Source organism: Mauremys reevesii, linkage group 24 (assembly GCF_016161935.1).
Source record: "Mauremys reevesii isolate NIE-2019 linkage group 24, ASM1616193v1, whole genome shotgun sequence".
Lineage (NCBI taxonomy): Eukaryota > Metazoa > Chordata > Testudines > Geoemydidae > Mauremys > Mauremys reevesii.
Window position 1 is genome coordinate 11,054,405 of NC_052646.1, and position 16,578 is coordinate 11,070,982.

The window sequence follows — 16,578 nt, forward strand, 5'->3', positions numbered from 1 at the left end:
AGCTTACTTTGCACAGTCCACAATTTTCCATACATTTAGAAGTTTGCAACATACCCTTTTTTCCCATTAGTACAGTAGAACGCCATTTTTCCAAGCTGATAGTGGCTGGGGCTTAGGCTGCCAGTCCCGCACATTAATGACTGTAATAGAGTTGCAGCAAAAAGTCTGGTTATCAAAAAAATTCACAGGCCTAACATAATACATGAGTGTTTATATTGTTCCAGCAAATTTTTCTTAAACAAATAGCTCTTCTCTGGCTTTTCCAAATTACCGCAATTAATAAAGGTCCATTATTACTTTTCTGTGATTTTCCATGTCTTGACTGCAACTCAGCTGCAATTATTTGACAATCATCCTGCAGTTCAAGTAGGGCTTTTATCTATCGATCATTTACAGACCTGGAGGGAGTTGATGGGTGTGCTAGGCACCCTTCATTTGGCTTGAATGGAGGGAGCAATGAAATGGTCCTTTGTGGAGAAAGATATAAAATTAACTTGGCGCACATTAAATGGATAAAAGCTGGCTGATAGGTCTTAATATGTACTTGTAAACAGGGAATCATCACTGAGCGGGTGTGTTTCTAATGGGGTTCTGCAGCAATCTGGTTTTGGCCAGGTCTGCACTACCACTTAGTTCAGTATAACTTACGTTGCTCAGGGATGTGAATAAACCACGTAAGTTACACTGACTTTAGCGCCAGTGTGGACAGTAGGAGAGCTACTGTCTCTCACAGACAGGGCCAGCTCCAGGGGTTTTGTCGCCCCAAGCAGCGCAAAAAACAACAACAAAACCTCCGAGATCACGATCTGCGGCAATTCAGCGGGAGGTCCTTTGCTCCGACCGGGATTGAGGGACCCTCCGCTGAATTGCCGCCGAACACCTGGACCTGCTGCCCCTCTCCGGAGTGGCCGCCCCAAGCACCTGCTTGCTAAGCTGGTGCCTGGAGCCGGCCCTGCTCACAGACATGGATTTATTATTCATGGACATGTCTTCTCCAGACATGCTGCAGTGGCGCAGTGTGATGCTGTAGTGCTTCTAGTGCAGACTAGCCCTAACATTTTTATGAATGACCTGGGTAAAATCATCACTGATAAAGTTTGCAGATAACACAAAAATTGGGGAGTGGTAAATAATGAAGAGGACAGGTCACCGATACAGAGCATTGTGGATCTCTTGGTAAGTGGGGTGCAAGCAAACAATATGCATTTTAATATGGCAAAAAGTAAATGTGTACATCTCATAGAATGTAGGCCATATTTCCACAACATGGGACTCTATCCTGGGAAGCTGTGACTCTGAAAAAGATTTGGGGGTCCACTGGGGATCGCCCCCAGTGTGATGCTGTGGCCAAAAGTGCAAATTAAATCCTCCGATGCATAAAGAGGGGAATCGCAAGTAGGAATAGAGATTATTTTACCTCTGTACTTGGCACTAATGCGACTGCTGCTGGAATCCTGTGTCCAGTTCTGGTGTCCACAATTCCAGAAGGATGTTGATAAATTGGAGGGGGTCAGAGAAGAGCCATAAGAATGATTAAAGGATTAGAAAACAGGCCTGATAGTGATAGACTCAAAGAGCTCAATTTACTTAGTTTAACAAAGAGAAGGTTAAGATTACGATCTACAAATATCTACACAGGGAACAAATATTTAATAATGGACTCTTCAATGTAGCGGAGAAACACCATCCAATGTGTGGAAGTTGAAGCCAGACAAATTCAGACTGGAAATAAGGTGTAAATTTTTATCAGTGCAGGTAATTAACCAGTGGATCAATTTACCAAGGACTGTGGTGGATTCTCCATCACTGGTCATTTTTAAATAAAAATTGGGATGTTTCCCTAACAGCTCTGCTTGCAGGTCTCTGGCCTGTGTTATTCAGGGGGTCAGACTAGATGATCACCGTGGTCCCTTCTGGCCGTGTGATCGCTGAATCTCTGAATGTAGTAATAGCTAAAACAATGGAGGCCGCCTCCCATGGCCTGGGGAGCCTGGCAGAGCCTGAGCCAAAGCTAAGCCACATAGGCTGAGGAATTTCCCTGGGGCCTGATTGCAAACACAGGGGCTGTGGCACTGATTGGTTGCAGTGGTGTGTGTCTGTATGTGAGGCAGAAAGGCAAGGAGCAGACAGCGTGAGAGAAGCAGTTGTGAGCATGGCCCTGGGAGAGATCACAGACAGAACTCCTGGTCTGGGGGCACAGGGCTGGCTCTAGAGGCAGACTTGGAAATTGAGAGTGAGGAAACTGTTCTTTGTAAATAAACAGGATTCCAGGACTCATGGAATCAGTTTCTCCTCCTAATGGAAACAGCCTGGCAAGGCCCCAAACACTGGTTAATCACTTGGGTCAAAAGGGGCAGCAATCTACTCACTAACCTTAGAAAAACAGGGTTTGTTGACTGGAAACAGCCAACCATGTTGGCTTTGAAAAGGAGTTTGCCCAGAGGGTTTTCTTACTTTCATGACTGCAGAGAGTTTTGCGACTTCAGTAAAATGATGTATGATCCCAGAAACAAGGGTTTCAAGAGCAAAGGAGAAGGTGAGACCCCAGTTAGGAAGGAACGGGCAAGGCAGGTAGATCAGATCCCAGCTGCAAGGCCCTGGCAATGCAGGCAGATACTCTGTGTCTCAGAACCCAGGAGCTGCTCTCTGGAGTCTCTTCCACTCAGCTCATCGGGGGTCTAATCCAGCCGTCACAAGCAGCAGCCTGTTGGGGACTATGGTCCTAGGTCATTTCCCTGAAGTTTCCTAGCAGAAACCATGCTAAAGGGAATGGCTGCTTGGCCTAGGAGCCGACTCCGTGGGTCCTCTGGGGCTGCAGCACCCAGGGGGAAAAATTGGTGGGTGCTCAGCACCCACCAGCAGCTCCCCGCCCCCCTGCCCAGCTCACCTCTGCCCCGCCTCCTCCCCTGAGCGCGCTGCATGCCCGCTTTTCCCCCTAGCTCCCAGCGCTTGCGCCACGAAACAGTTGTTTCGTGCGGCTGGGAGGGAGGAGTGAGGAGGTGGAACGTGGTGCGCTTGGGGAAGAGGCAGGGCCAGGGTGGGGATTTGGGGAAGGGGTCGAATAGGGGCAAGGAGGGGGCAGAATTGGGGTGGAGACTTTGGGGAAGGGATTGGAATGGGAGCGGGGAAAGGGTGGAGTCGGGGCGGGACGGGGCTGGGGGTGGGGGCGTGCGGGGAAAGTTGGCACCTATGCTGCTCGGAGGGAGGAAGGGAATCAGACCTTTTCCCCTCTTTCTGTTTGCTAATAGCCCTCGAGCAGGGTGTGATTTTCTCTGATTTATTTTCTATTTCAACTTATTCACCAACTAGTTCTCAGCCCATAGTCTGGAAGTTCAGGCAGCCGTGGGTAAGTTGATTGGACCCACAGAACTCCGGGTTTGATCCTGTTCCCTGATTAGATCAGTGTAACCAGAGAAAAGCTCAGGTCTGTGAGTTTAGAATTTGTGTCCCCAAATATATTCCACTAGTTGCTTAATATTCTCTTTCCGCCCCCATTCAGGCTGGCAGTGCTGTCACTCGGTTGTGCACAGGAAGCAAAGCAGTGCCAGTGTATTCCATGGAGCATTCATCGGCTCTGCTGAGTTATTCACCCCGTGCTAAGCAGTGAATCCTTTCTCTCCGAGATCTGAGCTGGAAACAGGCTTGTTTCACTGGGCGGAAATGCCTCTCTGCAGCCTGGGCACCCAACGCGCCATCGAACCTGCCCCCCCTCTCCATTCAGAGAGCGGATCTGAAAACAGTGGGGTTATGAGAACCTCATGGCTGGGGCACAAACACAACAGGGTTATGGGAATCTGTTAGTTGAGACATAAGCAAACAAATGGGGGAAGCCAGACAATTTGTCCCTGATCTCGTCACACGGTCCCTCTGCCAGTGACTGGGGCTCTGGGAAAGCAGCAAGTTGCTCTGCCTCTGGGTCACAGCCCCATCCCCGGGTGTGAGGGTCTGTCAAGTTGTGTCAGTAACACGCTGACACTATCTTGGTGGAGCTGCTGGCCACCACTCTCCTTGGTTTGAAGGGGCAGACAGCTGAGTGCTGCTGCACTGATGTGGAGACACAGGGCTGAGCTCCATTTGTGGCTGGCTCCTGAGCATGATATGGGAGCTGCCGTGGCTGGTTCCTGGCTGAGGCCCCTCACGCTCAGCTCTGGGCCCCACAGTACCAGGAACAGGTTAACCAAGAGGAGCCACCAAACTCTCAGGGGCCCGGAGGGGCTGTGTTATTTGGAAGGGCTGAATTGGCCTAGGTTGGCCCGGGGAGGCCTGATAAGGGCCTAGCACTGATGAGCGACTCGGGGAGGCCCCAGGGTTAGTAACTAAGAGCAAATATTAGGACAGAAAAGGGTTAGGCTGATTGTCAGGACCAGCCTGGCTGCCGGTGGGGTGGAAGATATGGAGCTCCCTGTCCAGGGGAGGCTGGGAGCTCTAGCAATCGGGGCATTTCACACTGGACTCCACCACACCTGAGCTAGTGTACAAGTGGGGCTGATACTGCCCTGGCCCACGGGGGAGCAGCAGCTGGGCTGTCTGATGGGGTCGCAGCAGGGCCATGGCTTCACTCTCCCTCTGTCCGATTTCACTGCATGTCCTTTCCCCTTCCAGGAGGGACGTCCTGGATCCTGTCGCAGGGAAGCGGAACCAGCTCCAACTTCACAGGCATTTTAGGGTCTGATCCAGAGTCCATTGGAATCAATGGAAAGACTCCCAATGACTTTCATGGGCTTTGGATCAAGCCTCTAATGACTGTGGTTTGGGCCAGGAGGAGCTTCATTAACTAAGCCCAACAGCAAGCAGGTGCCGGCTTGTCCATAGGCCACCTGGGGAAGTATTTGTAAGCACAAAATGCTGGAACTAAAAGGGAGCTTTAAATGACATCCCCAGCATGGTCCATACACCAGCGGCCTTGCCAAGGACTCTCTAGCTCAGGGTTTTATACTGCTGCCCATCTCCATAGTACCTGGGCTCTCACAGTGGGGAATTAGCTCATATGAAGCATTTCCACTCATAAACAGGGTCATTAATTATTACAGCTCTGCTTCTTGCTGAGGACAGAATACTGAGCTTGTGACATCACAATCATTCCTATGGCAACAAGCCGATGTCATCAAGACAGGATTGAGCTTATAGCAGGTTCAGGCAGAGGAGAAGCCCGGGGCAAAGGAAGCCCTTCTTTAAAGGCAAGATCTGCCCAGGCAATATGGGATGAGAGCGGCAGCGAATGTTCCTGGTTGTATAACAAGTTCTTGGTCTGTATTTGCTCCAGCAGGTGAGTGACTAACGCCAGCAGCGCTCAGCCTCGCCGGCTGATTCTGATTGGGATGACTCAGGTGAGGAGAGAGAGTGAATTAAATGTGATGCCAGGGAATTATGGCTGCCCTGCTACTGGGGAGCTCTCAGTGGCTCCGCGGAGCAGCTTTTCTACAGGGCACCTCAGGGAACACACCTGCTCACTCAGGAGACTGAGTGGCTACAGTTAAACCCCAGTGCCAGGCAGGCCACGGGGCCAGGAGACACTCAGAACCTTCCCAGGACCAGCCACGCAATGACCCCTAACAGGATTAACTTCTGCAGGTTTCGGGTTCAGAACCTTGGGGTTCTGCTGCGTGGAAGGGGCAGGGTCTGCTGAGCAGCCAGAGTGCCTGAGAACCAGCAGTGCTGGGAAGTGACTCGGCACAGCCATCACCCCTGCAATAACTGCCCTGCTGTGTAGTCTGCATCCAAACGGCTGGCTGTCAGCGCCACAACGCCCAGGGTGCTGCCAGGCAGACCCGAGGCTGGCAGGGCAGAGACCTCCACAGAGTCTGCCCCGTTTGCTGCACCCCTGATTGCGAAGTAGCTACATATGGCTGAGTAGCCTGGACACTCGGCAGCCGCTGGGAGATGGCACAGTGCAGCATGTGCGAGGGCTCCGCACTCAGGGCAGCAGCCGGCATCTCTGCAGGGCTGGGTAACTGGTCTGAAGTCCCTTGGCGCCAGCTCCTACATTTTTCTGTATAAAAGTCCCAAGGTGCCTCGTTTCTGCTGCTGGGCAGGTGTGCTCATAGCTAAGCCGCAGCAGGATTCTCAACAAGGGGTTCCCTGCCTACCCTGCCCGTGTGGCCTGCTACGGGAGACATTCTGAAAGCCACCTAATGCCTAGAGACAGGGCAAGGAGGCAGCAGCAGCTGCCTGTCTCCTAACCACGCTCGCCCAGGATGTGGGAGCCCTGGTTCGATTCCCCCTTCTGCGCTGCCTGATGGAGAGGAAGGATACGAACTGGGGTTTCCTCCTTACAGGGGGGGGCCCTTCCCACCTGGCTATAGACTCAGTCTGACCTGTTCTCTGGCCCAAGGCCAATTCAATTATTTACACACAGTGGAACAGCTTCAACAGGTGAGTTCGGGGCAGCAGCACATCAGATTGCCACGTAGCCCACTGGCAGAGGTGCAATGAGGGAGAGGGCCCAGCCCTGCACCCTGGCTCCTGACTGCAGCTGGGTGATGTAACCCAGACACCCTTCCATCATGGCTGGGACAAATTTGAATGGTGTTGTGACTTAGCTTACAGGGTTGCGATGCCACCCAAATTTGGGGTGTCCAGGTAGGTAAACTGGAGCCCCTCCTTGACAAAACCACTGTTCAGATCCCTTCTCCAGCCAAGACTGAGATGCCAGAGAGGGGTGCGGCTTAGGACATCCCTCTCGTAGTTTAGGTGGCTTTGGGGGGGTGCCATTCTCAGGTGTCTAATGCGCCCCGTGCATTGTGTAGGGAGCCCAGGGGCCTAATTCAGGGCAGCTAGACACCTAAACGTTACGCACTGCACTGCAGAGTGTTACATGAGCCTGTGTTGAGAGCACGTCTGGTAAACAAGAGGAGACTGGGCCCAGAAATCAATGGACCAAAACTGGGGTGTCAGAAACTAGGCCTAATGGGTGGACACAATAATGTGAGGATGGAGGCCTTGAAAAGAGACTTTGAAAGGGGCTCAGATGCGGAGTAGATGGCTGGCAGATTCCTGAGGGAAGGGCTGGAGGGCCCCTGATTCGCTCCAGAGATTTTGTCCATTTGGGAGCCTCGAGGATCATCCTGACACTCAGGCCTTGGCATGCAGTGGGAATGCCTGCTGTGATTGTTGGGCCTACAAAACATATCCCGATTGTGAGTTCAAATAGGAAAGGTGAGTGAAAGGTCATAAGATGCCACAATAACCTATCATTTTTGCCTACTTGGCCATTAATCATGAAAAATATGTCAAGTTATTTATGATGTTGAATGTTTTAATCAGGTGCAAGAGAACCAGGCAGAGAAATTGGATTAGTCTAAATCCAACAGGCCATGCTGACAGAAGCCATGGACTGTTGAAATGATGCTTGTTAAAAACGGATGACGTGGAGCCAGAAGTTGAAATGAAATTAGTGTGATGGCTTTTAGGCCCAGAGGGAGGACAAACTAATGAGGGAAATGGGCTATTCCACCCCCATTCCCTGTGTGGGTCCTTAGAGAAAGGGACTTTGGGAGGGAAAGAACAGAAGGAAAAGCCCCCAGGTTTGACAGTCTTTCAGATAGTATCAAAGATGGTGGTAACGGTTGTCCCAGGTGGTGGTTGGGATTCAGCTGGAGCTGGCAGGGTGGCTGCCACCCCACTGCCCAGGGCCTTTATCATCCCGCTCCTGAGAGAAGTCCTGAGACCAGAGCAGGCCAGCGCGAGGGGCCCAGATGACATGGCCACCCTACCAGCTCCAGCTGAATCCCAACCACCACCTGGGATGACCGTTACCACCATCTTTGATACTATCTGAAAGTCTGTCAAACCTGGGGGCTTTTCCTTCTAAAACCGATGTAGCAACAGTTCCTGTCCATCTCAACCAGCTCTCTCTCTCTTTTCAGAAAAGGACACCTCCCCATCTTCAACACCGCCTCAGAGACTGCCAAGCAACAGGGATTTCCCTTTAAAACTCTCTCTGGCTGAAGGGAAAGGCAAAAAGGGATGCTGTACAGTGGCAGCCTGACTTCATACTTTATACTGCAAAGGCTGTAACAGTGTTTCCTTCTTTTTTGTATCTTTAATAAAAGCTTTCAAGGATTTTTAATGGTGAGATTGCCATGGTACTAAGCAGGCTGTGGTCTCTGTATACACCCCCACTCCCTCAGACCTTGTTTAACACTATTTAATGTTGTTTCAGTGATGGGGGTATATTAACACATTTGGCTCATTTATTCCATCTAAATCAGAGGGTTTCAAACTCGGGGTCAGGTACTCCTGGGGGGCAGAGAATGTGTTGGGGCGGGGAGGGGGCGTGAGAAGCTTTGGAAAAAAACTTACTGCACACATTTTCCCCACAGCGATGAATAACTCCTGAGGTTTGAGGGGACAGGACATTCATTTTAGACCCTGGCACCCTTGCTTCTGCACTGCTGCTGGTGGCAGCACTGCCTTCAGATCTGGGTGCCTGGCCAGCAGCTGCTGCTCGCCGGCCACCCAGCTCTGAAGGCAGCACTGCTGCTAGCAGCAGGGCAGAAGTAAGTGTGGCACAGTATGCTGACTATAACAGCTCTGTTTGAATCAATGCTTTGCTGGTTTTAATATTTAGTGAGAGTTGCATGTTGATTTTTTTTATCGATATATGAACTTGTGTGGTGGGAGGAGGGGGTGTAAACTGCTACAGACACAAAGAAGGAGGATGCGATCAAATACGTTTGCGAAGCACTGAACTAAATGAATGTAAAAGGCCCGACCATCACCACTGCACCAGCGAGATCCCCAGTCAGATATCTGTGAGATCCTGCTCTGTCTTCCCTCCCTTGTGTGTCCCTTTCCATCCCTCACTTTCTTCCTCCTGGCCTCTCTCTTTTCTCTCTCTCGGCTTGTCACCTGATCCTGAGGCCAGCTGCACTGCACGGCACCTGCACTCCCAGAGATGACGTGTAACTGTTGATAGTTGGAGGGCACGTATTTTCAACACACTCCCCACAAAAATATAAATAAAAATATAAACCCTGGCAGAAATCGGGGTGTGTGTGGGGGAGGACGGGACACATGACCCTGCATGTTCTCCCCACGCGTCGCCTCTGCACATAACATGCATCCGATGAAGTGGGCTGTAGCACACGAAAGCTTATGCTCAAATAAATGTGATAGTCTCTAAGGTGCCGCAAGGACTCCTGTTCTTATAACAGGATGAGACAGTCCTGCCCAGCCTGAGAAGTCCAGTGAAGGAGAGAGACCTGACCAGCACAGCCGGATGGAGTTCCAGGAGGGGGAAGAGAGCCAGGGTCCAGAGCAACAGCTGTGATGGCCAACCTGCCAGCCCAGAGCATCCATCCATGACAGCCCAGCCACCTCGTATCCGGAGAACATTAACAAAAGCCATATTTCCACCCCCTTTACTATGCTGTTTCTTCTCCTTTTTGTGTCTGTCTGTCAAAAGCAGAGAAAGTAACCCACCACTCCCACCTCAGCCAAACCCTTTCCCACCCACCAAGGACTGTCTGATGAAGTGGGAGACTCTAACCGGTCTCTCTCTTGCCCAGGGGCTCTCAGAGGTTCTGACTGAGCTTGGTTTACAGAACTGCTCGCTAGCAATGCCAACAGGCTTCATGCCTTGTTTTGACACTTTTTCTCTTGTGTATCCTGGTCAACACATTTCCCATCTTTGGCATGAATTTCCTAGTGTGTTTGCCATGGGACTAAGCAGGCCGAGGTCTCTGCACTCAGAACCCTGCATTGTGTTTCACTGTTTAGTGTTGTACAGCGCCCTGAGCAATCCCACCTGGCTATCGGTGCAGCCTGCTAGGCTCTGCAGCTACATGGCCCCTCTCTACCACAGCTGCAAATATTTGCTTTCAGTAGCTCTTACTCATTAACCTGTATGGCCATGAGGTGTTCTTTGCCCTGGCACAGTATTAGAGCAGCCTGCAGAGCAGGGGATATAGACCTGCAGCTGCTCAGCCATTTGCTTCCTTTGTGAATTCCTGCCCTCCTGGCTCTCCCCTCTGGTTCGCTCTGCAGGGGCTGAACATGGAGAAGTAGCTGCTTTGGTACCTCGCCCTCTTGGGAGCTGTTGCACAAACAAGTAGGTGATGTGACAGGTGGGCTGAGCCCTGTCTGTCTGCCTTCCAAACAGCTGCAAACATTCCAGGAAGCTATAATCACAAACCCGGGGCCAGGCCCATATCCCAGAACGAGCTACCCGCTGCAGTCCCTGCCTCAGCGCAATGTGAGCTCAGCCACTCTGCACCAGCGGCGGCTCCTCTTCCTGGGTAGAGTAATGTGCTTAGTGCATCTGGCCCACGTTGGCCCTCAGAGTCCCTGCAGCTGGAGCCTGATTGAGCTGTGCCACATGACTGTGGCCTCGGCACCTGGGCCCAGTCATGGCACTGCAGGATGTAGTCCTTGGGTTGGGGTCATGGAGCCATCACACTCAGGGCTTCTGGAACATGCTTTGGCCTCACATGTGAATTCGCCCTGGGAGGATGTGTTTGGGATTGGGGGGTGGGACGGGAGTATTCGTGGGGGGGAGGAGGGGAGCTCATGGGGCCTTCAAAAATATTGGTGAGGCGAGTTTGGAGGAAGGACCCTGCCTCCCCCCCCCAAACGAGAACACAAGCAGCACGGAGGAGGGGAGGCAGCTCAGGTTGGGGGAGGGGTTGGTCCAGCAGCAGCAGCCACAGTGTCTGGTGACATTCCTGGCCCACGGCCAGCAGGGAGGCCAGTGACTTGCCTGGAGAGAGGGTGGGGGTGGTGACTGCATGCCAGGCACAGCTCCTGGAGCTCCATGGTGCCTGTGGCCTGGTCTCCTGCCCCTTGTGGGCAGCAGGAGGCTGTGTCCTCTGGGAGGGACGGACACATCAGCAGGAGGTGCTGGCAGTGGCCACAGTGCAGCCTGGATGATGCTTCCATGGATTGGGGGCGGAGGAGGTGGGCAGCCTGCCCACAGTTGGCTGCATTCCCCAGGCAGGGGGCTGCATGCAGCACACAGAGCCAGCTGTACCATTAGGACCTGGCAGCCCCTGGTTGAAGTGGGCTGGGGTCTGCAGATTAGCTCCTATAACAGGCCCCACTCTCCTATCAAGCATTTGTAGGCAGAGGGGCCATGGAGACTAATCGGCCCCTCCAGGCAGGATCCCAGTGTGCTCAGGCGGTGTGGCTGGCTCTGGCCAGGTGGCAGGTCTGCGAGCTCCTGCTGCTCTAAGCAGCATGGTAAGGGTGTGTGTGTCCCGGGGGACAGTCAGGGGACAGGGAGCAGGGGGCGGCTGGATGGGGTGGAGGTTCGGGGGGGGCAGTCAGGGGACAGGGACTGGGGGGCTTGGATAGGGGGTGTGGTCCTGGGGGACCAGTTAGGGGAGGGGGGTCCCGGTAGGGGGCAGTCAGGGGACAAGGAACAGGGGAAGTTGGATGGGTCAGGGGTTCTGAGGGGGGCAGTCACAGGGTGGGAGGTGATAGGGGGCAGGGGCCAGGCTGTTTTGGGAGGCACAGCCTTCCCTACCCCGCCCTCCATACAGATTTGCAATGCTGATGTGGCCCTCGGGCCAAAAATTTTGCCCATCCCTGGTCTAAACCATCCAAGACAGATGGCTCCAGCCTCCTTTTGTAAACCTCCAGGGAAGTAGCTTCCTTGACCTCCCGCACCAGATTGTTCCATTGTCCTACTGTTCTTGCAGTTAGGAAGTTTTTTCCTGAGATTTAATCGAAATCTCTGTGCTGTAGTTTGAACTCATTGCCTCTTGTCCTGCCCTCTGTGGCAAGAGAAAACAACTTTCCTCCATCCCTATTCTGGCAGCCTTGCATGTATTTGAAGACTGCTGTCTTGTCCTTAATTTTCTTGTAACTACCTGACTTTTGTGACGCATGACTTGTACTCACTTAAAATCGCTCTCTTTGTAGTTAATCAATTTATTTTACTGTTTTATCTAATCCAGTGTGTTTATATTGAAGTGTCGGGGTAACTCCATTTAAGATAATAAGCTGGTGTATTATTTACTTAAAGGAATAATGAACTTAATATATTTGTATTGTCCAGGAGAAGACTGGGCAATACAGGACATACATTTCTGGGGGAAAAACAGGGACTGGGGGTGTGTGGGGTCACCCTGCATTTTAACCAAGGCTGCTGAGAGCCAGTGTGTAACCTGAGTGTGGCTGGCAGGCTGCAGTTTCGTACAGACACTCGGCGTGGCTTGCATGCTGGAGGGCTGGTTGTGAGCTGCTCAGGTGGGAGCTACTTCAGCAAGGCATTGCAAGGCACCCAAGATTGCAGGGCAGAGGTGACACAGTCAGCTCTTTAGCCTGGACTGCACCCTGGTACATCACCACGGTGCAGTGAGCAGGGTTTATGCACAGCTTGTTATTTTAGAGGGGGTTTACCCTTTAAGCACTGATACAGCCGTTTGAAGTGAGTCTCGAGTGTGGTGTTTGGAAACAGTCAAAGAGAGTTTACAGTTTGTTGTTTTCTGGTTGCTTATTTCGGGTGAGGGAAGTAGAAGCAGTAAAGCATAAATATGAGCACCAGCAAAACGACCACAAAGCTCCAATCAGCCAGATTAGAGAGAGAAGACAGTGATAAAGAATGCGAACTCCAAACGTGGCAGGCGGAGACAAGAAGCAAAGAGCAGAAAGCTGCCCACTGATGAGCCATGAAGCTGAAGGAATAAGAAACAATTGCCCTCCAATGAGCCCTAGAAGCTGAGAAGCAAAAAGAAGAGAGAGAAGCTGCTGCCCATAAATGAACCATGGAGTGCAAAGAGAAAGAGGCCCTAGAAGAGGAAAACGAGAGGAGGTATAATCTGGACATGATGGAAAAACATGGACCGATCCCAGCATCACCAGTCTGTCCGTCCAGTCAAGGAACCCTCAGCTTGGACAAGTTGTGTCCTGCATGCAAGGGAACAGACTGCACTGAAGAATACTTTACCACTTGTGAGGTACGAAATATTCCTGAGGGCAGGAAAGTCTGTACAGCTTTCTGGTAAAGAGAGTATGTAGTTAATGAAATGCTGGTTGGGGAAGAGTTGAGATATTCTGGATTTTAAAAAGCCGTTTTTCAAAGGTTTCAAATGATTTCTGAGATGTACATGTTAAAATTTAGAAATCTCAAGAAAGGTGCTGGCATGAGTCATAGCAAATATCCCTACAAGATGTGTGACCTAATGAGTAAATGGGTAAAGGGGCAGAGGGTTATAACTAGTTATTTGCTCTCTTTGCTCAAGAACATTTCCTAAGTATATGCACTGATGAGATTAAGAATAGTTTATGGAATAAATCTCTAAAATCTATGTAAGAAATCGCCACGCAGGCTGATGCCTTTGTGCAAGCCCAGATGTCCAATGAGCACAAGTCACAGAAGGAGGGGTACAAACCCACTGTAAAGGGGGATCCTGTTTTACCCCTGAGAAGAAGGATGGTGGTTGGGAGCCCAGGCCCTCCCAACCCCGGCTCCCTCCAAGAATTGTCCCCTCTTGGAATTCCCCATCACAAACCTCCCGTGAAGGAGGGAGGTCCAAGGAAGTGCTTCCAGGGTAACTTTACTGAGCACCTGAGGAATCAGTGCCCTGAGCTAAAAGAAATTAAGCCCCATCCAACCATAATAATGCAGCTGTTCTTAACACAGAAGCCCCAGAGGCACCTACAGTTCATCTGATGAGTTTGGTTAGGACTGACCCGGAGGGGGTAGATGTGGAATTGATTAAGGTTGCCAGAGCAAATAACAAGGAGTACATAGGGTGGAGAGACACTGGAGCCCAGGTCTCTTTGGTCAAGGGAACCATGGTCCAAACCTGTTACCTGACCAAGAAGTGGAGCTTCTGGCAGCGGGAGGCCAGAAGAGTCCTGTACCTTTAGCCAAAGTGCATGTGGAACGGGAAGGTTTAGAAGGTGTCTTGACAGGAGAGGGGCTGGGTTAGTATCCCCATTGAAATGCTTGTTGGGAATGATATTTTGCACATGGCTAAGGCTAGTCATGTGGTAACCCACAGCAAAAGGGAACATTGAACTGGGATCCCAGAGGCGAGTGGTAAAGTTCCAGAGACTTCTGGAGAGGAGGCTGGGGGGAGGGAAGGTCTCTCAAACTCCTCTGCAGAAGAAGGAAGCAGTGTGTTTCTAGGTGTGGGAGGGGCTGAGGCTGGTTCCTGCATGGCAGAGAACAGCAGCAAAATCTATGAGTCTATGAGTCTATGCCAGTGGTACCATTGGGGTTAATTAATGCAGAAGCCACTTTGCAGAGGCTGCTCAACCAAGTATTAAATGGTTTGCAGAGCTTTGCAAGGCCAACTGTGGATGACACTGCAGTGTTTAGCAACACTTGGGCTGTCAAAGGTTCAGAGCAGCAGGACCAGTCATAAAAGCCTGTGAAACTGGAGCAGCCTGAGTTCTGTATGTGGGACCCTGGGTAGGGGGAGGACAAATATCCCCTGATCCCTTAAAAGCTGAAGTCACTGTAAATTGACCTGTACTTCACACCAAAAAACAGACCCAATTTTCCATAGGTCTGGTAAACCATTCCAGAAGGTTAGTGCGTGGGTTCAGTGACACTACATCTGCAGTCACAAAAGACAAAGCCTGACCTGCCACCAGTGGCTAACCGACTGCAGCTTTGAAAGGGGGAGGTGTGACGGAATTCACCCCTGTGTTCACACCCTACACACTGTTGTAATAACCTTTGTACAAAGAATATCTTGTGAGGTATCATTTGAAAACTCAGAATTTGCTGGTCAGAATTGTTGTGTAAAATACACGTGGCAACATTGTATGTAAAGTTATAAGTAAGACTAAGATTTAGTCAGGGGTATTTTTAGTAAAAGTCATGAACAGGTCATGGGAAATAAACAAAAATTCACAGCCTGTGACATGTCCATGACTTTTACTCTAAATACCCCTGGATAAATCTTTGTTGCTCCTAAGGTGCTGCTGCTCTGGGAGGCCCCTGGGAACTGCTGCTCTGGGGGCCCCTAAGAGCTGATGGTTGGCCCCTGCTCTGGCGACAGGAATGGACGGTCCCTGGCTACATGCTGATCTGAGGCCCCTGGGGACTGCTGTCCAACGGCCTCCGGGGCTGCCCACCAGCTGCTGCTCAGGACGCCCCAAGGGCGGCCCCTGGAACCGCTGCTGCTCCGTCAGTCCCCTGGACGGTCCCCGAGACTGCTGCTCGGGTGGTCCCTGAGGTCAGCTGCATTGGCTGCTACTTGGATGGTCCCCAGGGCCAGCTGCTTGGGTGGCCCTGGGGTCAGCCATACTGGCCACTGCAGCTGCTGAAGTCACAGAGGTCATGGAAAGTCACATAATCCATGACTTCTACGACCTCCGTGACAGACTCTCAGCCTTAGTGATAAGATTCCCCTGTCTGGTGTTATTAACATATGTTCCAAACTCCACGGCCCTGCTCAGGCAGAAGTGGGCAAACAGGCCTGTCCTACACTAAAGAATGAGTGCCTGAGCATTTAAGCACTAAACAGATTTCTCAAGCAGGGAGGGAAACGAACAGGTGAGGAGAAGCCAGCCGGGAACATCCTGTCATATCAACTTTTTGTCTCCTAGTGCCCAGCTGGGAATGTTTTTCAAGAGAGGGACTGAAACTATAAAAAGGAGAGACACACACGCCAGGCGACCCTCCTGTCTCTCCCTGCCCATTGCAATCACTGCACCTGAAATGACAAAGAAAGCATTCGTTGGACTCTGGGGCAGGGGTCCTGACTACAGGGTTTGGTCAGTACTACTGCTGAAAGCATGTGGAGAGAAACTTTGCCTGAATTTGATGGAGTTGGTTAAGTTAGACATTAGTGAATGTCTTGTCTTTATTTTTCTTGTAACCATTTCTGACTTTTATGCCTCATGACTTGTATTCACTTAAAATCTCTCTCATAGTTAATAAGCTTGTTGTGTTTAAATTGAAGTGTCTGAACAACTATTTGAGATGATAAACTGGCATATTCTGCCCTTTCAGGAATAATGGACTTAATATATTTGAACTGTCCAGGAGAGCAACACAGGATGTACATTTCTGGGGGAAATCTGAGACTGGGGGTGTGTTGGAGTCACCTTGCAGTATAACCCAGGCTGCTGAGAGCCAGCATATAACCCAAGTGTGGCTGGCAGGCTGCAGTTACACACAGACACTCAGGCTGTGGCTTGCATGCTGGACGGCTTTTTGTGAGTGGCCCAGGTGGGAGCTGCTTCAGCAAAGCATAGCCTTGCAGGCAGGGGTCACACAGTCCCCCATTGGTCTGAACTGTGCCCTGGTATGTCACAGGTGGACCCTGCTGCCATGCAGTGCAGGGACGGGGGCATTGCCGTCTCTGCTGGGGTTGGGGAGGAAACTCCCAAGACTGTCTGAGCTCAGCCAGTGCCTGATTGGGCTTCCCTCCGCACCTGGAAAGGAAGGTCTGTGTGCTCCCCAAGGGGTCCAACGACCCACGTGCCATCCTGTCGCCAAGGCTGGAGAGGCCGCAGCAGAGCTTCACCGTGTGCCTGAGATCCTTCAGCTACCTGGCCCAGCCCTACGGCCTCTTCTCCTATGCCACCAGGGACACAATGACGAGATCCTGCTCTGCCGGGAGAGCCTCACTGAGTATCAGATGTACATGGGTGGGGAGCCCCTGACTTTCAGTG

General features: G+C 51.4%; 1 long non-coding RNA gene across 1 annotated transcript; it reads left to right on the plus strand.

Moving 5' to 3' along the window:
- The first annotated feature begins 5,030 nt into the window (after positions 1-5,030).
- Positions 5,031-9,170, plus strand: LOC120390002. Its single transcript, XR_005591008.1, has 3 exons — positions 5,031-5,266; positions 7,866-8,070; positions 9,156-9,170. It is a non-coding gene; the product is annotated as an uncharacterized LOC120390002 (long non-coding RNA).
- Positions 9,171-16,578: the final 7,408 nt, after the last annotated feature.